Source organism: Loxodonta africana, chromosome 9, assembly GCF_030014295.1.
Source record: "Loxodonta africana isolate mLoxAfr1 chromosome 9, mLoxAfr1.hap2, whole genome shotgun sequence".
Taxonomy (NCBI): domain Eukaryota; kingdom Metazoa; phylum Chordata; class Mammalia; order Proboscidea; family Elephantidae; genus Loxodonta; species Loxodonta africana.
In genome coordinates, this window is record NC_087350.1 from 49685230 (window position 1) to 49702604 (window position 17375).

Consider the following 17375-nt stretch of genomic DNA (forward strand, 5'->3'; position numbering starts at 1 on the left):
AAATAAATAACATAATGAAAGTCTTCAAAATTAAAGACTGAGATATAATACAAGAAAACACATGCATTCTGAATTACGACTCCTTCATAAAATTATCCCGTATTTCAGATAGGACATAATTTTTTTACCTAAAAAAAAAATTTTATCCAGATTTTTGTTAACAGTACAACAAAAACATCATTAAAAAAGCAAAAGCACTGCAAACAACTGCCACACATTAAAACTGTTCCACACTAAACTAGCACTGCAGTTTACTACAACATGCTTCAGAAATTACCTCCAACATTCTGAGCAGTTAAGAGATCAACTCAATCTCTCTTGATTCTGTAACTGGAAGGATCAACTCTGCCTACAGTAAGAGAAGCCCTGCCCACCAGGCAGTAGTCTGAACAAAGGCTCAGGTGCATGTACTACAGGCACTGCAAGCTTAAGACCAAAACAAGTCATACAACAGTAGAGCTATACTCTAGAGACTTCGCTCTTTTCCTGTCTTCTCTGTCACTGAACAAACTGAGGTAAGACAATACTCTGGGGATGAAATAGCAAAGAGGAGGAAAAGCAGTGTGGTTATAAATGTTCTGTTGCAACAGTTACATACATAAACATCCACCCATGCATTTCTCTAGTGCCAACCATATCACAGGTCCAAGGCAAAAAACACAGTGCCTAGGGGGCACTAGATTAACGCAAATTGAAGAATAATCTACAGCACTTCTCTACTCCCACACAACCAAGCATTAACAAAATTTGATTTAAAAAACACTGCCATAGAATATTTGAGTTTTCAACAATGAGAATAAATTTAACTATCCGTATCATTTAATTATTCAAATAGTTTAAGACCCCACCTAATAAGAGAGTCAGTGTAACAGCTAAAGCTATGTATGGGATTCGAATTTAGACAGAATTCAAGAACTAGTTCAAACTCCACCACTTAATAGCTAGGTTATCTTGTGCAATTTACTAAACCTCCCTGGGCCTCAGTTTCCTTATCTAAAAAATAGGGATGATCAAAGAAATCACAGTTAATGCATATAAACAGCCTATCACAGTCCCTCGTACACAGTAAACCCTAATAAACGTTACCCATCATGGTCGAGTTGATTCCAACTCATAGTGACCCTACAAAACAGAGTAGAACTGCCTCAAAGGGTTTCCAAGGCTGTAAATCTTTATGGAAGCAGACTGCCACGTATTTCCCCTGCTGAGCAGACGGTGGATTCCAACTGCGGAGTGCTTGACCACTACGCCACCAGGGCTCTTTAATAAACGTTAGCACATTACTAATTTAAGAATTTATGAGTAATTACATACCTAGATAGTATATAATAATTGGGGCACATGGACTAGTTGGGCCACATGGATCAACAGAAACCAAAAGACTATGAGGACCTATGGAGACAATACTATAACAGTAACAAACTGAACAACCTGAAACCAAACAAGCAAATAATCCCACAGAGGTACACTTTGGAGTTTAAACGCTGACCTCAGACTTCTTTTACAATGTCCTTTTCATGGCAACTCAATTAGAATGAAATACAAAAGAAAGAGTAGGGATAAAAAAACAAACCTCTATAATACAAACATTTCCAGTATTTGCCCTTCACCCCACACACACATATAACCTCCCAAAAGGCCACATTGCGTATTTTAAAACTAGCATTTTCAAATCAAAATTTTCTTGATATAGAAAAATACAGTATACTATTGTTATAAAATTATAGTCAATACACCAAGAAGATCAAGGAGTTAGAAAAGAAAAATGGCCAATTCTTTAAAGGAAAGGAGAAAAATTCACTCAGAGGTTTAGGTATTAAAAAAAAAACTAATAAGCCTCTAGAAGCATTTATAAGTAACAATATAAAAGCCAAGCAGAAAAGGCCAGAAAAAAAGATGTTATCTATTGTTACAACTCCTAAAAAAAATAATATATGGAGGATGGCATTATTTGCATGTGACCAGGACAACACTAATAACTGCATTGCTAAGTGGTATCTAAAACAAAATGGACACATTTCCAGTGTTTTTAAAGAAAAATCCATTCCAGAAAAATTCCTCATTTATTTCAAAGTTGTTTCCATCTACAGAAAAATTTTCTGGGAGACATTTTAAATACCAGCGTAACACTAGACATGTTACAATTATTTATCTTCACTATTTTTTTTTTTAACTTTACTATTTAAGATAAAAAGCCAAAAGACAGGTCTGTGAGCAAGAAAAGCATAAAAACAATCCCACTGCTGATACCCATATTTACAAAGAGGCATTTGAATGGTCCACTGTCCAAAGTGCTCCCTGCAGCCCAGAAATGTGCATCACAAGATTGACAAATAACAAAACACTGTACTGGTCTCTTAAAGGTTTTGCTTTATACTTAGAATTTTAAGCCAGCAAAATACTTCAAAAGGGAATATAAATTTATTAGATGCCAGGAGTTCATTATCCCAATTCCATAAACAGGAAGGTCACTGAAAAGACAGTCTTGGAATATTGAAAATTCATGTGCCAACGTAATATCCCTTTCTCTCATCCTTTCCTCAGTCTTTCATTTCTTGTTGTCCATATAGTGTATATACTTAGCTGTTATACCAAAAAAAAAAAAACCAAACCCGTTGCCGTCAAGTCGATCCCAACTCATAGCAACCCTGTAGGGCAGGGTAGAACTGCCCCATACAGTTTCCAAGGAGCACTCGGTGGATTTGAATTGCCAACTTTTTGGTTAGGAACCGTAGCGCTTAACCTCTATGCCACCAGGGTTTCCTAGCTGTTATACAGTCATCCAAAACTAAAAATGTCCAAAAAATCTTCCCTAATTCTCCTGTCAGAGTTGGCAGGACCTATAGGCTCTCTGGTTTCCAAGCTTTTAACCTCATCGTAAATCTTTGGCTTTTCTCCCTTCTTCTGCCCATATTAATGTGCCAACTTTTACTGTGTAAGGAGTTACATCTGCTCTTTCAACACAGCTGGAGTTTACAGCCTAACTACCTGATAAACAGTACTTGCCTCTACCCTCAATTCTTCAATTTGTCCTTCACTTACCTATTTTCCATTTCAGCCATGGGCAAGAACAGTTAAAGAATTATATCAGTCCGATTAGCATCTGTTGAGCACCTATTACATCTCAAGGCCTCTTACGTATTCTGTTCTTAACACATTCAATCCTACTAAAGTTAAATGTGAGGGAGATTATATGTATTTTGGGGGTGAAAGGAAAAAACTGGAAATACTTATAAAAAAAAGGTTACTTTTAGAATTTTTATTGTGGTAAAATATGTACAAAATAATACCTTCCTATTTCCCCCTTCCATTCACCCCAAGTAACCGCTAAACTTTGGTCTCTATGCATTTGCCTATTTTACTTATCTCACACAGTGGGATCGCACAACATTTGTCCTTTTGTGTCTTATTTCACACAGCATAATGTTTTCAAGATTCTTCATTTAAAGAGTTACTTCTCTATCTCTTCTCTTTCTTTTTAATCTCACGCTAATTAAATTGCTATGAAAAGGACATTAATTTACTAAGTCCATAGGCTTGAATAAGTGACAGCTCTTCTGAATCTGAATGCCATATAGTCCTCTTTATACACCATGTTGCCTCTTGATTCCTCAAACCTACAACAATGAATAACATTCAATTGGTTCCTACCTCAAACTTATTAATAGTAATAACATATCTATTGAGTACCTACTGTATGCAAAGCACTTAGCTACATGCTTTCATTTAATCCTCACAACTAATTTATGATGTAAGAGCTATTATTATTTCCATTTTATAAATAAAAAAAAGTGAAACACAGAAAGGTTATTAGTTCCTCAAAGAAGCGACCTAGCTTGGAAACAGTATACATATATATGTGTATGTACATAGAAAAAATAAATAAATAAATAAATATTTCTATTTTTCCCTTTATTAAATATACATGTATTTAATACATATATAGTTTATTCTATACCCTAATTTTTTTACTTAACATACCCTGGAAACTGGTTCTATATTAGTACATAAAGAGCTTCATCATTCTCTTTTATAGGCTGCATAATATTACACTGAATGGATGTAACACAATTTATTTAACCAATCCCCACTAATGAACATTTAGATTGTCTCCAAGCTTATGTTATTAAAACCAATTTTACAAGTATCTTTCAACACATATAACATTTCTTATATGCAAATATGGATGAAGGCAAAATTCCAAGAATTGTAACTCAAGGGTCAAAGGATTGCATGTATTTAAAATTTTCATAGATATTGCCAAACTGACCTCCGTGGAAGGTTGTACCAATTTACATTCCCACAAGCTATTTGTAAGAGTGTGTTATAAGAGTGTGTTATGGATTGAATTATGTCCCTCCAAAACATGAGTTGGAAATCCAAACCTCTATTCCTGTGGTTATAATCCCATTTGGGAGTGGTTTGTCTTTGTTATGTTAATGAGGCATGATTAGCATAGGGTGTAGCTTGAGTCAATCTCTTTTGAGACATGAAAAGAGATTAAACAAGTGAACATAACAGAAACAGAGATGGGGTAAGATAGATGCCAAGACACATGCAGATCTCCAAGGAACCAAGAAGCAGAAGCTGAAGAGACAAGGACCTTCCTCTGGAGCCAACAGAGAGAGAAAACCTTCCCTGAGAGCCAGTACTCTGAATTCAGACTTCTAGCCTCCTAAACTGTGAGAAAATAAATTTGTGTTTGTTAAAGCCATCCACTTGTGGTATTTCTGTTATAGCAGAACCAGGTAACTAACACTGAGTGCCCATCTCTTCTCCCCTCTGTATCACACTGCTACCATACTTTTTGATCTTTGCCAATGTGAGATGGAACTCTGGTGGTGCAGTGGTTAAGAACTCAGCTGCTAAACAAAAGGGCATTTGGCAGTTTGAATCCTCCAGCCACTTCTTGGAAACCCTGTGCGGCACTTCTATTGTGTCCTATAAGGTCACTACAGGTGAGAATCAACTCGACGGCAACGGGTTTTTTTTTTTTTTTTTTTAATCTGAGAGATGAAAAATGGTAGCTCTGGGCAGTTTTACAAGGAGCTCTGGTAGCACAATGTTTAAAGCACTCGGCTGCTAACCAACAGGTCCGTGGTTCCCACCAGCTGCTCCTCGGGAGAAAGATGTGGCAGTCTGCTTCCATAAAGATCTACTGCCTTGGAAACCCTATGGGGCAGTTCTACTCTGTCCTGTCGACTTACTGAGTTGGAATTGACTCGATGGCAGTGGGTTTGGTTTTTTGGCAGTTTTAACTTTGTTTGACTCTTGAAAGCCAATAGTATGGGCTCTGAGGCCACCCTCTTGGCTCTGTCCCTCACTTACTTGTTGCTGTGCTTCCATGGCCAGGTGACTTAACCTCTGTGCCTCTCCTTCCTCATACATCAAATGGGGATAATATTTGAATTTCAAACATCTATTTTTGTGAAAATTAGATGAGTCAATACGTATGTGGTATGTAGTGCGTGGTTTTTATGTAGAACAGTGTCTGGCATATAGTGAATACTCAATAAATGGTAGTTATCTTTATCTTCTTTTGAATGAGGTTGGGCTTTTCTTTTTTGTATATGTGTAAGAGTTATTTGTATTGCCTTTTCTGTTAATTATCTTTTAATATTTTTTGTTCATGTTTAATTGGATTAGAATTCAGAATATATATAACTACTACAAATCAATAAGAAAAACAATAAACCTAAGAGAAAAATGGGCAAAGGCTGTAAATAGTTCACAAATAAAAACGCCAAAAACCCACTGCCATTGAGTCTATTCCGACTCATAGCGACCCTATAGGACAGAGTAGAAATGCCCCATAGAGTTTCCAAGGAGCGCCTGGTGGATCTGAACTGCCAACCTCTTGGTTAGCAGCCGTAGCACTTAACCACTACGCCACCAGAGCACAAATAAGTAAACATAAATGGTCCATTTTACATTTTAATCACTATCACATCATATCACCGTAAAAACTTGTTGAAAGGTGACACTTTTGGAGAGTATGTTGTTTTTGCTTCCTCTGTTCCCTTTCCAGCTACACTTAAGTCTTAGCTCATATTTTTTCTTTTCCTCATAGGAACCTGTTTGGACTACTCTTTCTAAAGTCTCCCTCCACTCTGGCCAGTACTTTACAACATTTATCACACTTTGAAGTTGTTCTATTTATTAACTTATTTGTCATTCAATCCACACTTAATTGTATGGTCTTTGAGGGCAGTGTAGTATTTGTCAGCCTTGTTCACTGCTGTATTCCCAGCACCTAGAAGAAAGCTCAAGAGCCCCGGTGGCACAGTGGTTAAGTGATACGGCTGCTAACCAAAAGGCTGCCAGTTCAAATCTACCAGCCACTCCTTGGGAACCCAATGGGGGCAGTTCTACCCTGTCCTCTAGGGTTGCTATGGGTCGGAATCAACTCAACAGCAATGGGTTTGGGTTTGGTTAGGAGAAAGCAAGCAGAGCTTATCCAATTGAAGATTCTTGTTGTTAAAAGTTAACCTGAACTTGGAACTCTCATACACTGCTTGTAGGAATGTAAAATGGTGTAGCCCCTTTAGAAAACAGCCTGGACACTCCTCTAAAGTTTAAACAGACAGTTACCATATGACCCAGTAATAGTACTCCTAGGTATATACTTAAAAGAAATGACAGCCTATGTCCACACAAAACCTTGTACACAAATGCTCACAGTAGCATCATTCATAATAGCCAAAAAGTGGGAACAAAATAAATATGATACATCCATGGAATTATCTAGCCATAAAAAGGAAAGAAGTACCCAAAAAGCACACAAAAAGATGGTGAGCATCGTTAGTTATTACAGAAATGCAAATCAAACCAAGTCAAAATCCAAATTAAAAACATCCATTAGAAAATAACAAGTGCTGATAAGGATGTAGAAAAACTGGAACTCTTGAACATTGTTGATAGAAATGTAAAAGAGTTCAGCTGCTGTGGAAAACAGTTTGGTAGTTCCTCAAAAGGTTAAACACAAAATTACCATATGATGCAGCAATTTCACTACCAGGTATATACCCCAAGAGGCTGAAAACTAGTAAAAAAAAAAAAAAAAAAAAAGTACATCCATGTTCATAGTAGCACTATTCACAATAGCTAAAAGGTGGAAATAACCCAAATATCCATCAACAGATGAATGAATAAACAAGTGGTGGTATATACATACAATGGAATGTTATTCAGCCATAAAAAGGAATGAAGTACTGATACAATGCGGAAGAACTTCAAAAATATGATGCTAAGTGAAAGAAGACAAACACAAAAAGAGCATATATTGTACGATTCCATTTATACGAAATACCCAGAAAGGATAAATCCATAGAGATAGAACACAGACTGGTGGTTGCCTGGGGCTAGAGGGATGGGGTGCAATTTCTTAATCGCATAAGGTTTCCTTTTGGGGTGATGAAAATGTTTTAGAACTGGATAGAGAGGGTGGTTTATAAAACATTGTGAATGTACCAAATGCCACTGAACTGTTCACTTTAAAAAGGTTAATTTTATGTTATGTGAATTTCACCTCAATAAAGATAAAAAAGTTTTAAAGCAAGCAAATGAAGAGGAATAAAATACTGATACACGCTACCATATGGATGATCCTTGAACATACCATGCTAAGTGAAAAAAAGCAGACACAAAAGGTCACATATTTTATGACTCCATTTATAAGAAATATCCAGAAGGGGCAGATCTATACAGACAGAACACAGATCAGGAATTTACCGGGGATGGAGATAGAAGCAATTGGGAGGTATGAGGTTTCTTTTGGGGGTGATGGAAATGTTTTGTAATTAGATAGTAAAGGTGGTTGCACAGTATTATAAATATACTAAAACTCACTGAACTGGACATTTGAAAATAGTTAAAATGGTGAATTTTAACTCAATTAAAAAAAGTTTTAAAGAACCTTGAAAAAAAATAATAAAATAATAGAGTTTCCACATGACCAAGCAATTGTACTTCTAGGTATATGCCCAAGAGAAATGAGACCATATGTCCACATGCAAACTCATACACAAACATTTACAGCAGCATTATTCACAATAGCCAAGAAGTGGAAACAACCCAAATGTTCGTTAACTGATGAATGAGTAAATAAAATGTAGTATATCCACCTAATAGAAAATTATTCTGCAGTAAAACGAAATGAAGTACTGATAAAAGATTGTCTGTTTCAGACAATCCAATTTCTTTTTCTGTTCTTCTCCAGAAAAAGAATCTGATCTAGTACGGTAAAACATTTGCCTTATTTCCTTTTATAAAAGCTCTTCTTATAAACCTCATCAGCAGCCAATATGGAAGCAGATCTACACGCACCATCTCTCCGTAGGCTTAAACAGTGTTTTGGCTAACACTGAGACCGGAGAGGACGCTGGGAAAAGACAGTTTCCACTTGGGAGCTATAATACTGATGAGTTCAGGTAATGGGCAGGACGATATTCCACTATGCAACACCCATTATTTAGCACCTTCCTAATAACCTTGGAAGCCATATGTATTTTATGGTAGCACAAGCTCTCTAATTCCTTAGTCTTTAATAAAAGTAACCAAGTACCACATGCTTCTTAAATAATCTTTTAAGCTTTTTTTTTTACAAAAAACTTAAGACCCTATACAGATATCCTATAATCAATACAAGGATTTTAAGAGTATTAACCTGAGTTTAGACAAGGTTGGGAAACCCTGGTGGCATAGTGGTTAAGAGCTACGGCTACTAACCAAAAGGTCAGCAGTTTGAATCCACCAGGCACTCCCTGGAAACCCTATGGGGCAGTTCTACTCTGTCCTAAGGGTCGCTATGAGTTGGCATCGACTAGGTGGCAATGTTTTTTTGTTTGTTTGTTTGTTTAGACAAGGCTGATTTACATCTAATGTCCAACTTAAAAGTTTTTGGTTTAATGTACTCTACAAACCACCTTTAAGATGAGCTATGTTACAACAAATTCCTAGAGTCAGTATAGTGTATAGTGCGAGAAGGAAATGCACAGGCACTGGAGTCAAATAGACCTTAATTTGAATTCAGGTCTGTCACTTAGCAACGTAACCTTAGACATGTTAGCTAACGTCTCTAATCCTCAATTTTCTAACCTATAAAGTTGGGATGATATAAATTCTGGTGGTGTTGTGATGAGGTGTTAGGCTGCTAACCAAAAGGTCAGCAGTTCAAATCCACCAGCTGCTCCTTGGAAACCCTATGGGGCAGTTCTACTCTATCCTATAGGGTTGCTATGAGTCGGAATCAACTCGACATCAATGGGACTATGAGGATTCAGCAAGATAATGTAATGGTATTTTTCGTACCAGCATATGTTGCTAGCATACTGAAGAAATCAGTAAATACTAATTTCTTCTCCCTATTTGCTCCTATTTGAATCATACTTCAATAATTAGCACTCAAGGATAAAGCACAAAGAGAAATTTTCCTTAAGCCAAGTTGCATGCTAGAGCATTACAGAAGCAATATCACATAGTGGTTAAGGTTACACAGACTCTGGAACTCCCAGAAAAAAAAAAAAAATAGCAATGTAGGTATTTTTTTAATCTCACCAAATTCCTTCATCAAAACCATACCAACAATCGGGAAAGAATAAACCCTCAGATTGTATCTTCTACAAAACTAGGTAACAAGGAATCCCCCCAAACCCCAGAATACAGGAAGATGTGGCCAAAAACTTCAAATAGTAGCAGGCCCATAATCAACAGCTATGTGCAGTGGTGATGGAAAAGAAAAGCATGGAAGGGTCCTAAAAGCCATGGAACCCAGAATTCACCAACAAATAATCACCTCCAAAGGGAAAAAGACTAATGCTATGTGGGATTCTAGGCAAGTGAATCTGAGAACTGGAAGGAGTCGAAACAGGCCCCAAGACACAGGAGAAAACAATTCCAAAACGAGAAGAGTTATTAAATGACCCAAGTGTGTATCGGTCTGACCCAAACACAATAGTTCCTACATCCTCAGTGAGATAAGAGACCCCAAAGACCCTTCCCCCAAAAAAAAACTGCAAAGAAAGCTTTAACTTCATTCAGTAGTCTATTATTATTTTGAAACCATAATAGATATAAAAAAGATATAAAGAACTATGCTAATTCTGCCAGGAGTCAAATGTTGAACATAACAAAAAGAGGTTTAAATATAAAATCAAAGATGTTAAGTAAAAATCCTGTATTTTAAACTTAATTCGAATTATCAATGTGTGAACTCATTTTTTCTTTCTCTCTCTCTCTTTTCCTAAAAGCATTACAACCCAGTAGCAGTAAGTACCTGTTTACGGCCCATATTGTGGTCTTTATATACCACTGTTCAATAAAAAGAACTATGGCTCTTTGGAGAAATGGCAGATTCCAGGTCTGGTGCAGGAAATGTACAAGATGAGCCTGGCATATTTTGTTGTGCCAGAAACCAAGAAGCTATAAAAGCTAATAATGGAGTCTTGTCAAAAGGACACAGGAGCCAGCTTGAAGGGGCTCCCACTGGACAAATGTGGGGCAATTTCAGCATCAAAAAGAATAAAGCCTGCAACTGATTAAAACACATTGCACATACAAAAAGCCAAGACTTCATAATAACTGCTGAAAAAAAGAATCAAAAATTATACACCACTTTTTTTAGAGGATACTAAGCAACTACCTCATTACTCTAGAAATTGATAATTAAAGGGAAAGAATTAAACATTTTATACTGCCTTTCTAGTATGAACTATATTTCAGGGTAACCAAACAGCTCTACTGGATGGAACAAAGCTCCTCTAAATAGTTCTCGGTAATAAATGCTACGGAATAATGTAATTAGAAATGACCATTTTTCAATTCCTTATGTAATAACTAATTCAGACACTGGTCATCAATAGATGGTAAAACCATTAGGCGAAAGAAAGGACGATGAGAAACTTTACAATAAGGGATCAGGCTGTCACTACCGAAGGCCAATGATCAATCTTAGCATTACGAAAAGTAAGATGGCAACCATTATAGGCCTTCTGACATAATGCAGTATGAGTCTAATGAACCCTTTAGGTCTAACTTCCAGTCTAGAAGAAATTCATGGAACAGAGGCATAAATTAAATAATGACACAAGAAAGTAATCAGCAAAATCTAGAACGTGGAGCCTTCTACAGGATAACTGATCTGGTTTCTTCAACACATCAATGTGTACATGTACAGAAAAGTGTTTGTGGAGGGAGGACCTATATTCTAGTTTAAAAGACACAATAGTCGTAACAACCAAATACAGTGAGTGGACATGTTTGTATAGTGATTCTAACAACCTACTGTAAAAAAGATACATTTTAGGCAATCTGATAATCTGGATATTAGATGACATTAAGAAAGTCTTCAAATGTAAGAACTTCTTGTTTTCTTGTGAAGTGTGATAGTGCCACTGTGGTTATAAAAGAACGTATTTTTTAATTCACACTCAAATATATAGGGATGAAATGACAAGGTACCGGGAGCTTGCTATAAAATATTCTATCAGGAAAAAAGTTGTCGGGGGAGACATGAAACAAGTATAAAATATTGGTGGTGGTTAAAGCTGCGTGATGGTTATATAGGAGCGCACTGTACTTTCTACTTTGGTGCATCTTTGGAAATTTTTATGATAAACAGTAGAACAAACAAAAACAATAAACCTCCATAAGCTCTAGAATCAGGCTGGTAGTATTTGAATCCTAGGCTCAATCACTTAATGGGAGTGCTGGTGGTACAGTGGTTAAGAGCTGTGGCTGCTTACCAAAAGATTGGTAGTTTGACTCCACCAGCCGCTCCTTGGAAACCCTATTGGGCAGCTCTACTCTGTCGTATAGGCTTGCTATGAGTCAGAATTGACTCAATGGCTATGGGTTTGGTTTTTTGGTTTATCACTTAATGAGTGAATTTGGAGAAGTTATTTAACCTCTTTAAGCATGGTTCTCCTATAAAATGGAGAAAATAGTACCCCTATTTATTAAGTTTAAATGAGACAATCCATATAAAGCAGACAGTTTGTCTAGTACATGAAAAGAGCCCGGGAAATGTTAGCCATTGTCATCATAATTACCATTTGTATATTATTATTGTAGAAGATGCAATAGCAAAGGCTCCTGTGATAGCAAAGTCTCCTTACACAGTATTTTATGTAACAGGCCAATATTTATTTTTAGTCAAAACTTCTTTTTTTTCCAAAAACACATGAGCAAAACTGTTGCCTGAATATAAATAACTGCGTTTCTTTCTGAAGATGAATAACACAAACCTACCATCACCAATAGAAGGAGATAGGTCACTTGTTTAAAATTTTATACTAACCTATTAAATTTAACTGACATGAGTATTCATCTATAAATCTTCAATGGTACTATTTTTAAATTTAAATTTTCTTTAAAATGATATATAAAAGAACTTATATAACTAACAGCAAATCTAAGAAATATGCAAAGCAATTTTTTTCCAACTAAAAAGTGGGAATATTTTTCTGGTTTCTAAGCAAATAAACTTTTTTTTAAGCAAATAAAATCAGTTGAATGCTCCTATTACGTACCCTTTACATTATATGAAATATCCCTTTTCAAAATAAAAAATTATACTGAAGTCTACAGAGCTGAGGCAACTGATAAATTTTTCCTTTCACTTTTAATCAGGCTTCCTGTTGTAAAAGCTCAGCAGACAGTGACGCGAGACACTGCCTCCCAACTTCGGTTCACCTTTGCAGTTCCACAAGGGACACTGTGTCAAGATTGTTCAGCTTTTTTGATGAGTGCTGCGTGGGTAACTAATGTGTAAATGCAGATACGTATAGAAAGCAGTTTTGACAGTGATGTATTGCAACTGGTTCCAGATGTCGGCAAGGGATGCCTGGCCAGGCATCTGGGGCTACACTGCCACAGAGCAACACCACGACCAAACCAGTCTTCAAAAGATCATGGCACTTTAATTCTTTAATTAAAATCTCATTAAAACAACTATTTTGCTTCTGTTTTTTACAGGAAAAAGCAAAAATATTTCTGCTTTGTTGCTTGTTAAAATTTAACAAAAGGAAGGCTGAAATATTGAGCATCATAGTATTTTAGTTTTTGAAAGAAAACATCAAAGCAAACTGCTGCAATATTCATCTCCTATAATGGGATGTTTAACTAAATTGTAACAAAAATTGAATATATACAACCCCTGACCACCAAAGAAAATGTTGAGATCATTCATCTAATGATATTAAAATTCCTAAGAATACCATCATTAATAGAGCATTTATATCATAATAATTGTAAATCAAATCAAGTTCATTTCTCTCCTTTTACTGTCTATATAAACATGACAAGTGTATGTTTGCTAAAGAAAATGCGGTACAGTTACGTTGACTTTAAGAACCGAACTTTGTAATAAATGTATTTTCAGAATAAAATTCTGAAAAAGAAGGGACTGGCAAGCAGGGTGTGAAAAAATAGAATTTCTGGTCCACTGGCTAATGGAATGCAATAAGATGTATATAAAAATTCCTAAGTGGAAATACATTATTACAATCATGCAATGAGTAGCCTTTAACCTTTAAAATTGATAAAGTTGTACTTTCTGCATGAAAAATGTTGTAGCATAGCTCCAACATAACCATTTAGTCTAAAGGGAATTTTTTCAAACAACCTGTCTGTCTCCCTTTTCTTTCAACAAAAAACTCCCAGCTCCAATTAAGAAAAACAAAAAAACTACTCTCAGGGGATCACCTACAGCTACATTCTCTCCATGTGGTTTTGATACAAGGCGTTTCTCCTCATTGATCAAGGAACCTGCAGAAAGCATTCATTCCGTTTATCCTAGAACAAAGAAGGTGACTTATGTTGCTGATTTTCAGTATCAAATCAAAGGTTTTGAAATACTTTTAATAGAAATGACGGCAAACAAATCTGTCAGAATGTTTAGAACTATGTTCCTGTTGACTTCGTAACAAACTGAATGAATTGAACATTCAAAACATATTACAAAACTTTTAACTGTTAGAGGAACTTGAGGTCAAAAGCTTCCTGTTATGAATAAATTGTTTAACTACAGCCCTAAACTGTGATGTGACCTGATATAGTAAATGAATGGTCAGGAGTAGTTTTAAAAACTGACCAATCTTATTTTTCCAAGTGAATCATCAAATTTATTTCCAACCCTGCAATTAAATGATCAACCAGTAATATTCTATTACTGACTTAGAATACATTAAAGAATGGTACCAGAAGAAGAGCTGTAAAGTTTTCATTCCCCACCTCTCCTTTTACAGGGCTCTGTTATGACAAACCTTTATTGTGGCATATACATTGACATGCCACAACTTACATCAACCTTTGTTTTGGTCCTATTCTATGATGGTTTCAATTCCTAATAAATTATGTTCAGTAAATAAAAACATAGTTGGTACATTTCTATATAAACCATTAATTACTCTGAAATACAGAAAAATATTCCAGGTATTAAAATCATATACATCAGATCTGGCAGGTCAAAAACAAAACTATTGCTCAGTGAAAATATGGAAGCAAGTATATTTAACTAAATGACTTTGATGTTTACCTTTTCAACTTACTAATACTCAAAATAAATTCTCTGGGCAAAAAAGTAGCACTTCTTGGAGAGAGATGCTAATGAGGAGTGAGCTACTTCTATTAGGTGGACACTTGAGACTGTGTTGGCATCTCCGGTCTGGAGGGGAGATGGGAGGGTAGAGAGGGTTAGAAACTGGCAAAACGGTCACGAAAGGCGAGACTGGAAGGAGGGAGCGGGCTGGCTCATTAGGGGGAGAGTAAGTGGGAGTATGGAGTAAGGTGTATATAAGCTTATATGTGACAGACTGACTTGATTTGTAAACTTTCACTTAAAGCACAATTATTAAAAAAAAAAAAAAAAGCACTTCTAAAAAACAAAATACAAATTACCATATCCAGCAAAAGTGCAAACTTGAAAATTACTAATATCTGTACCTGGTATAGGAGACTATAATCTAGATGGATTTATTTTCTGATTCTGAAAAATTAGTGCATAGTTCCAGAACAACACTCTTATTGCTGGTGGCAATATAAACTAGTACAGACACTCTCGAAAGTAAAGTTGAATACACACATACTCTATAACCCAACAATTCCACTTTAAGTTACATACTCCAGAGAAATTATTTTATATTGACAAGGATATGTGTACAAGTATGCTAAAAAAATTAACAAAAATTTGGAAATAACTTAAGCACCCATCAATAACAGTGAAATGAATGTGAAGTTCATTTGCATAATGGAATACTGATGAAATACTAAAAAACAGTGAAAACAAATGAAATCCACCCACGGGTATCAACTGGATAAATCTGACTGAAAAGACCAAACAACAAAATGACATATGCAATGAACATATAAACTATATTATTTGTATTATGGCAATATTAAAAATACAAACTATATATTATTTATGAACACATACATATGAAGTGAAAGGTTTTTTTTGTTTTTTGTTTTTTTTTTAATTCAGATGAGAAGGATATACACCAACTATTAGATAGGTACTACTTTTGTGGAGGTAGGAAAGTTAGCGGGTTGAAGGGATGAAGAACTTTCAACCATATATAACCAGGTACTTTTTATAAGGAGTCCCTGGGTGGTACAAACAGTTAACATTCTCAGCTACTAAGTGAAAGTTTGGAGGTTCAAGTCAACTCAGAGGTAGCTTGAAAGAAAGGCCTGGTGATCTACCTATGAAAAATCAGCCACTGAAAACCCTGTGGAGCACAATTCTACTCTGACACACATGGGGTTGCCATGAGTTGGAACTGACTTGAGGGCAACTGGTTGCTTTTTGTAAAAATAAATACCTCAGCAGATATGGCAAAATCTTAACATTTATTAATTTCAAAAGTAGGAGGTATGGATGGCTGTGTGTTTGAAATATTTCATAATTAAAAATTAAAATACAAAAATTCCATATCTGCTACATGACCCTTTACTTCAGAATTACCACCAATACTTCATTCAAATAGATTAGTTTATACACTGTATAATTTTGTCAGGTTAAATATTATGCCCATAATTGAAGGACAGAGCAATCTACTCCTTCCAATGAGGTCTTCACACAGTAAGTTGAACTGTCTAAATACTTAGTACTGATATTACCATTAATATGTTTTTATCATTCATAATCATAGACATATTTTCTAAGAAAAAATCTCCCTAATCACTAATGACCCTACATTAATCAGTGAATATGCCAGACAAGCCAGAGTCACCAAGCACTTACAGTGTCTCATATTTGATTCTGTCTGGAACCTCATATAAAAATATTTGAGGAGAGAGAGAGGTTATTCCTATATCACTGGTGACAAATAATCAAGATACAAGAACAGCAAACAAATTTTCTGGATTTCAAGTACAAAAGCACTTTTTAAATAAATAAAGAATCCTACATATGAAAGAGCTGAGCCATAAAAAATTTAAAGCAGATAAAAGGCATTCCCTGAAAGAATTTAATAATATTGGCTGAATAAAGAAATTTATTAAACTAGAGAGTCTATGCACTATATTCAATTATAGCAGTTTTCTTCTGGAATTAAATTTTCTATTCTAATTTTTGGAACTAGTTAAATATTAATGGTATTGCCTTTGTCATCCAAAGATATAATGCAAGAATTTAACTAGTTGAGAAGCTGCCATTAACAGCTAGCATTTAGAAAGTGCCTCCCAAACAAAATTAAACGGATTTCCAGGATCATCAAAAGCCCTCAAATAAGATTCCTAAACTAAGGGAAGCTACTACATTGAGCTTGGTAATAACACTATCATAGATTGATCCTCTAATGCCAAAACTGGGAGCAAAACAAAAAAAGCAGAAAACTGGACACTTGTTAGCAGAAGTATGCTGCTGCTGTTAGGTGCTGTCAAGCTGCTCCTGACTCAAAGTGACGCCACATACAAAAGAACGAAAACACTGTCCGGTTGTGTGCCATCCTCACAATCATTGCTATGCTTGAGCCCACTGTTACAGCCACTGTGTCAATCCATCTCACTAAGGCTCTTCCTCTTTTTTGCTGATCCTCTACTTTACCAAGCATGATGTCCTTCTCCAGGGACTGGTCCCTCCTGATAACATTTCCAAAATAAGTGAAATGAAGTCTCCCCATCCTCGCTTCTAAGGAGCATTCTGGCTGTACTTCTCCCAAGACAGGTTTGTTCATTCTTCTGTCAGTCCATGGTATACTCAATATTCTTCGCCAACACCATCAAGTCTTCTTTGGTCTTCCTTATTCATTGTCCAGCTCTCGTATGCATATGAGGCAACTGAAAATGCCATGGCTTGGGTCAGGAGCGCCTTAGTCTTCAAAGTGACATCTTACTTTTAACACTTTAAAGAGGTCTTTGGCAAGGAGATTTGCTCA

General features: G+C 35.8%; 1 protein-coding gene across 2 annotated transcripts in view; it reads right to left on the reverse strand.

The window, feature by feature from the left end:
* Window positions 1–17375, reverse strand: part of PBX3 (PBX homeobox 3) — a 225853-nt gene that overhangs the window by 125029 nt on the left and 83449 nt on the right. The gene's annotated exons all lie outside the window — the stretch shown is intronic.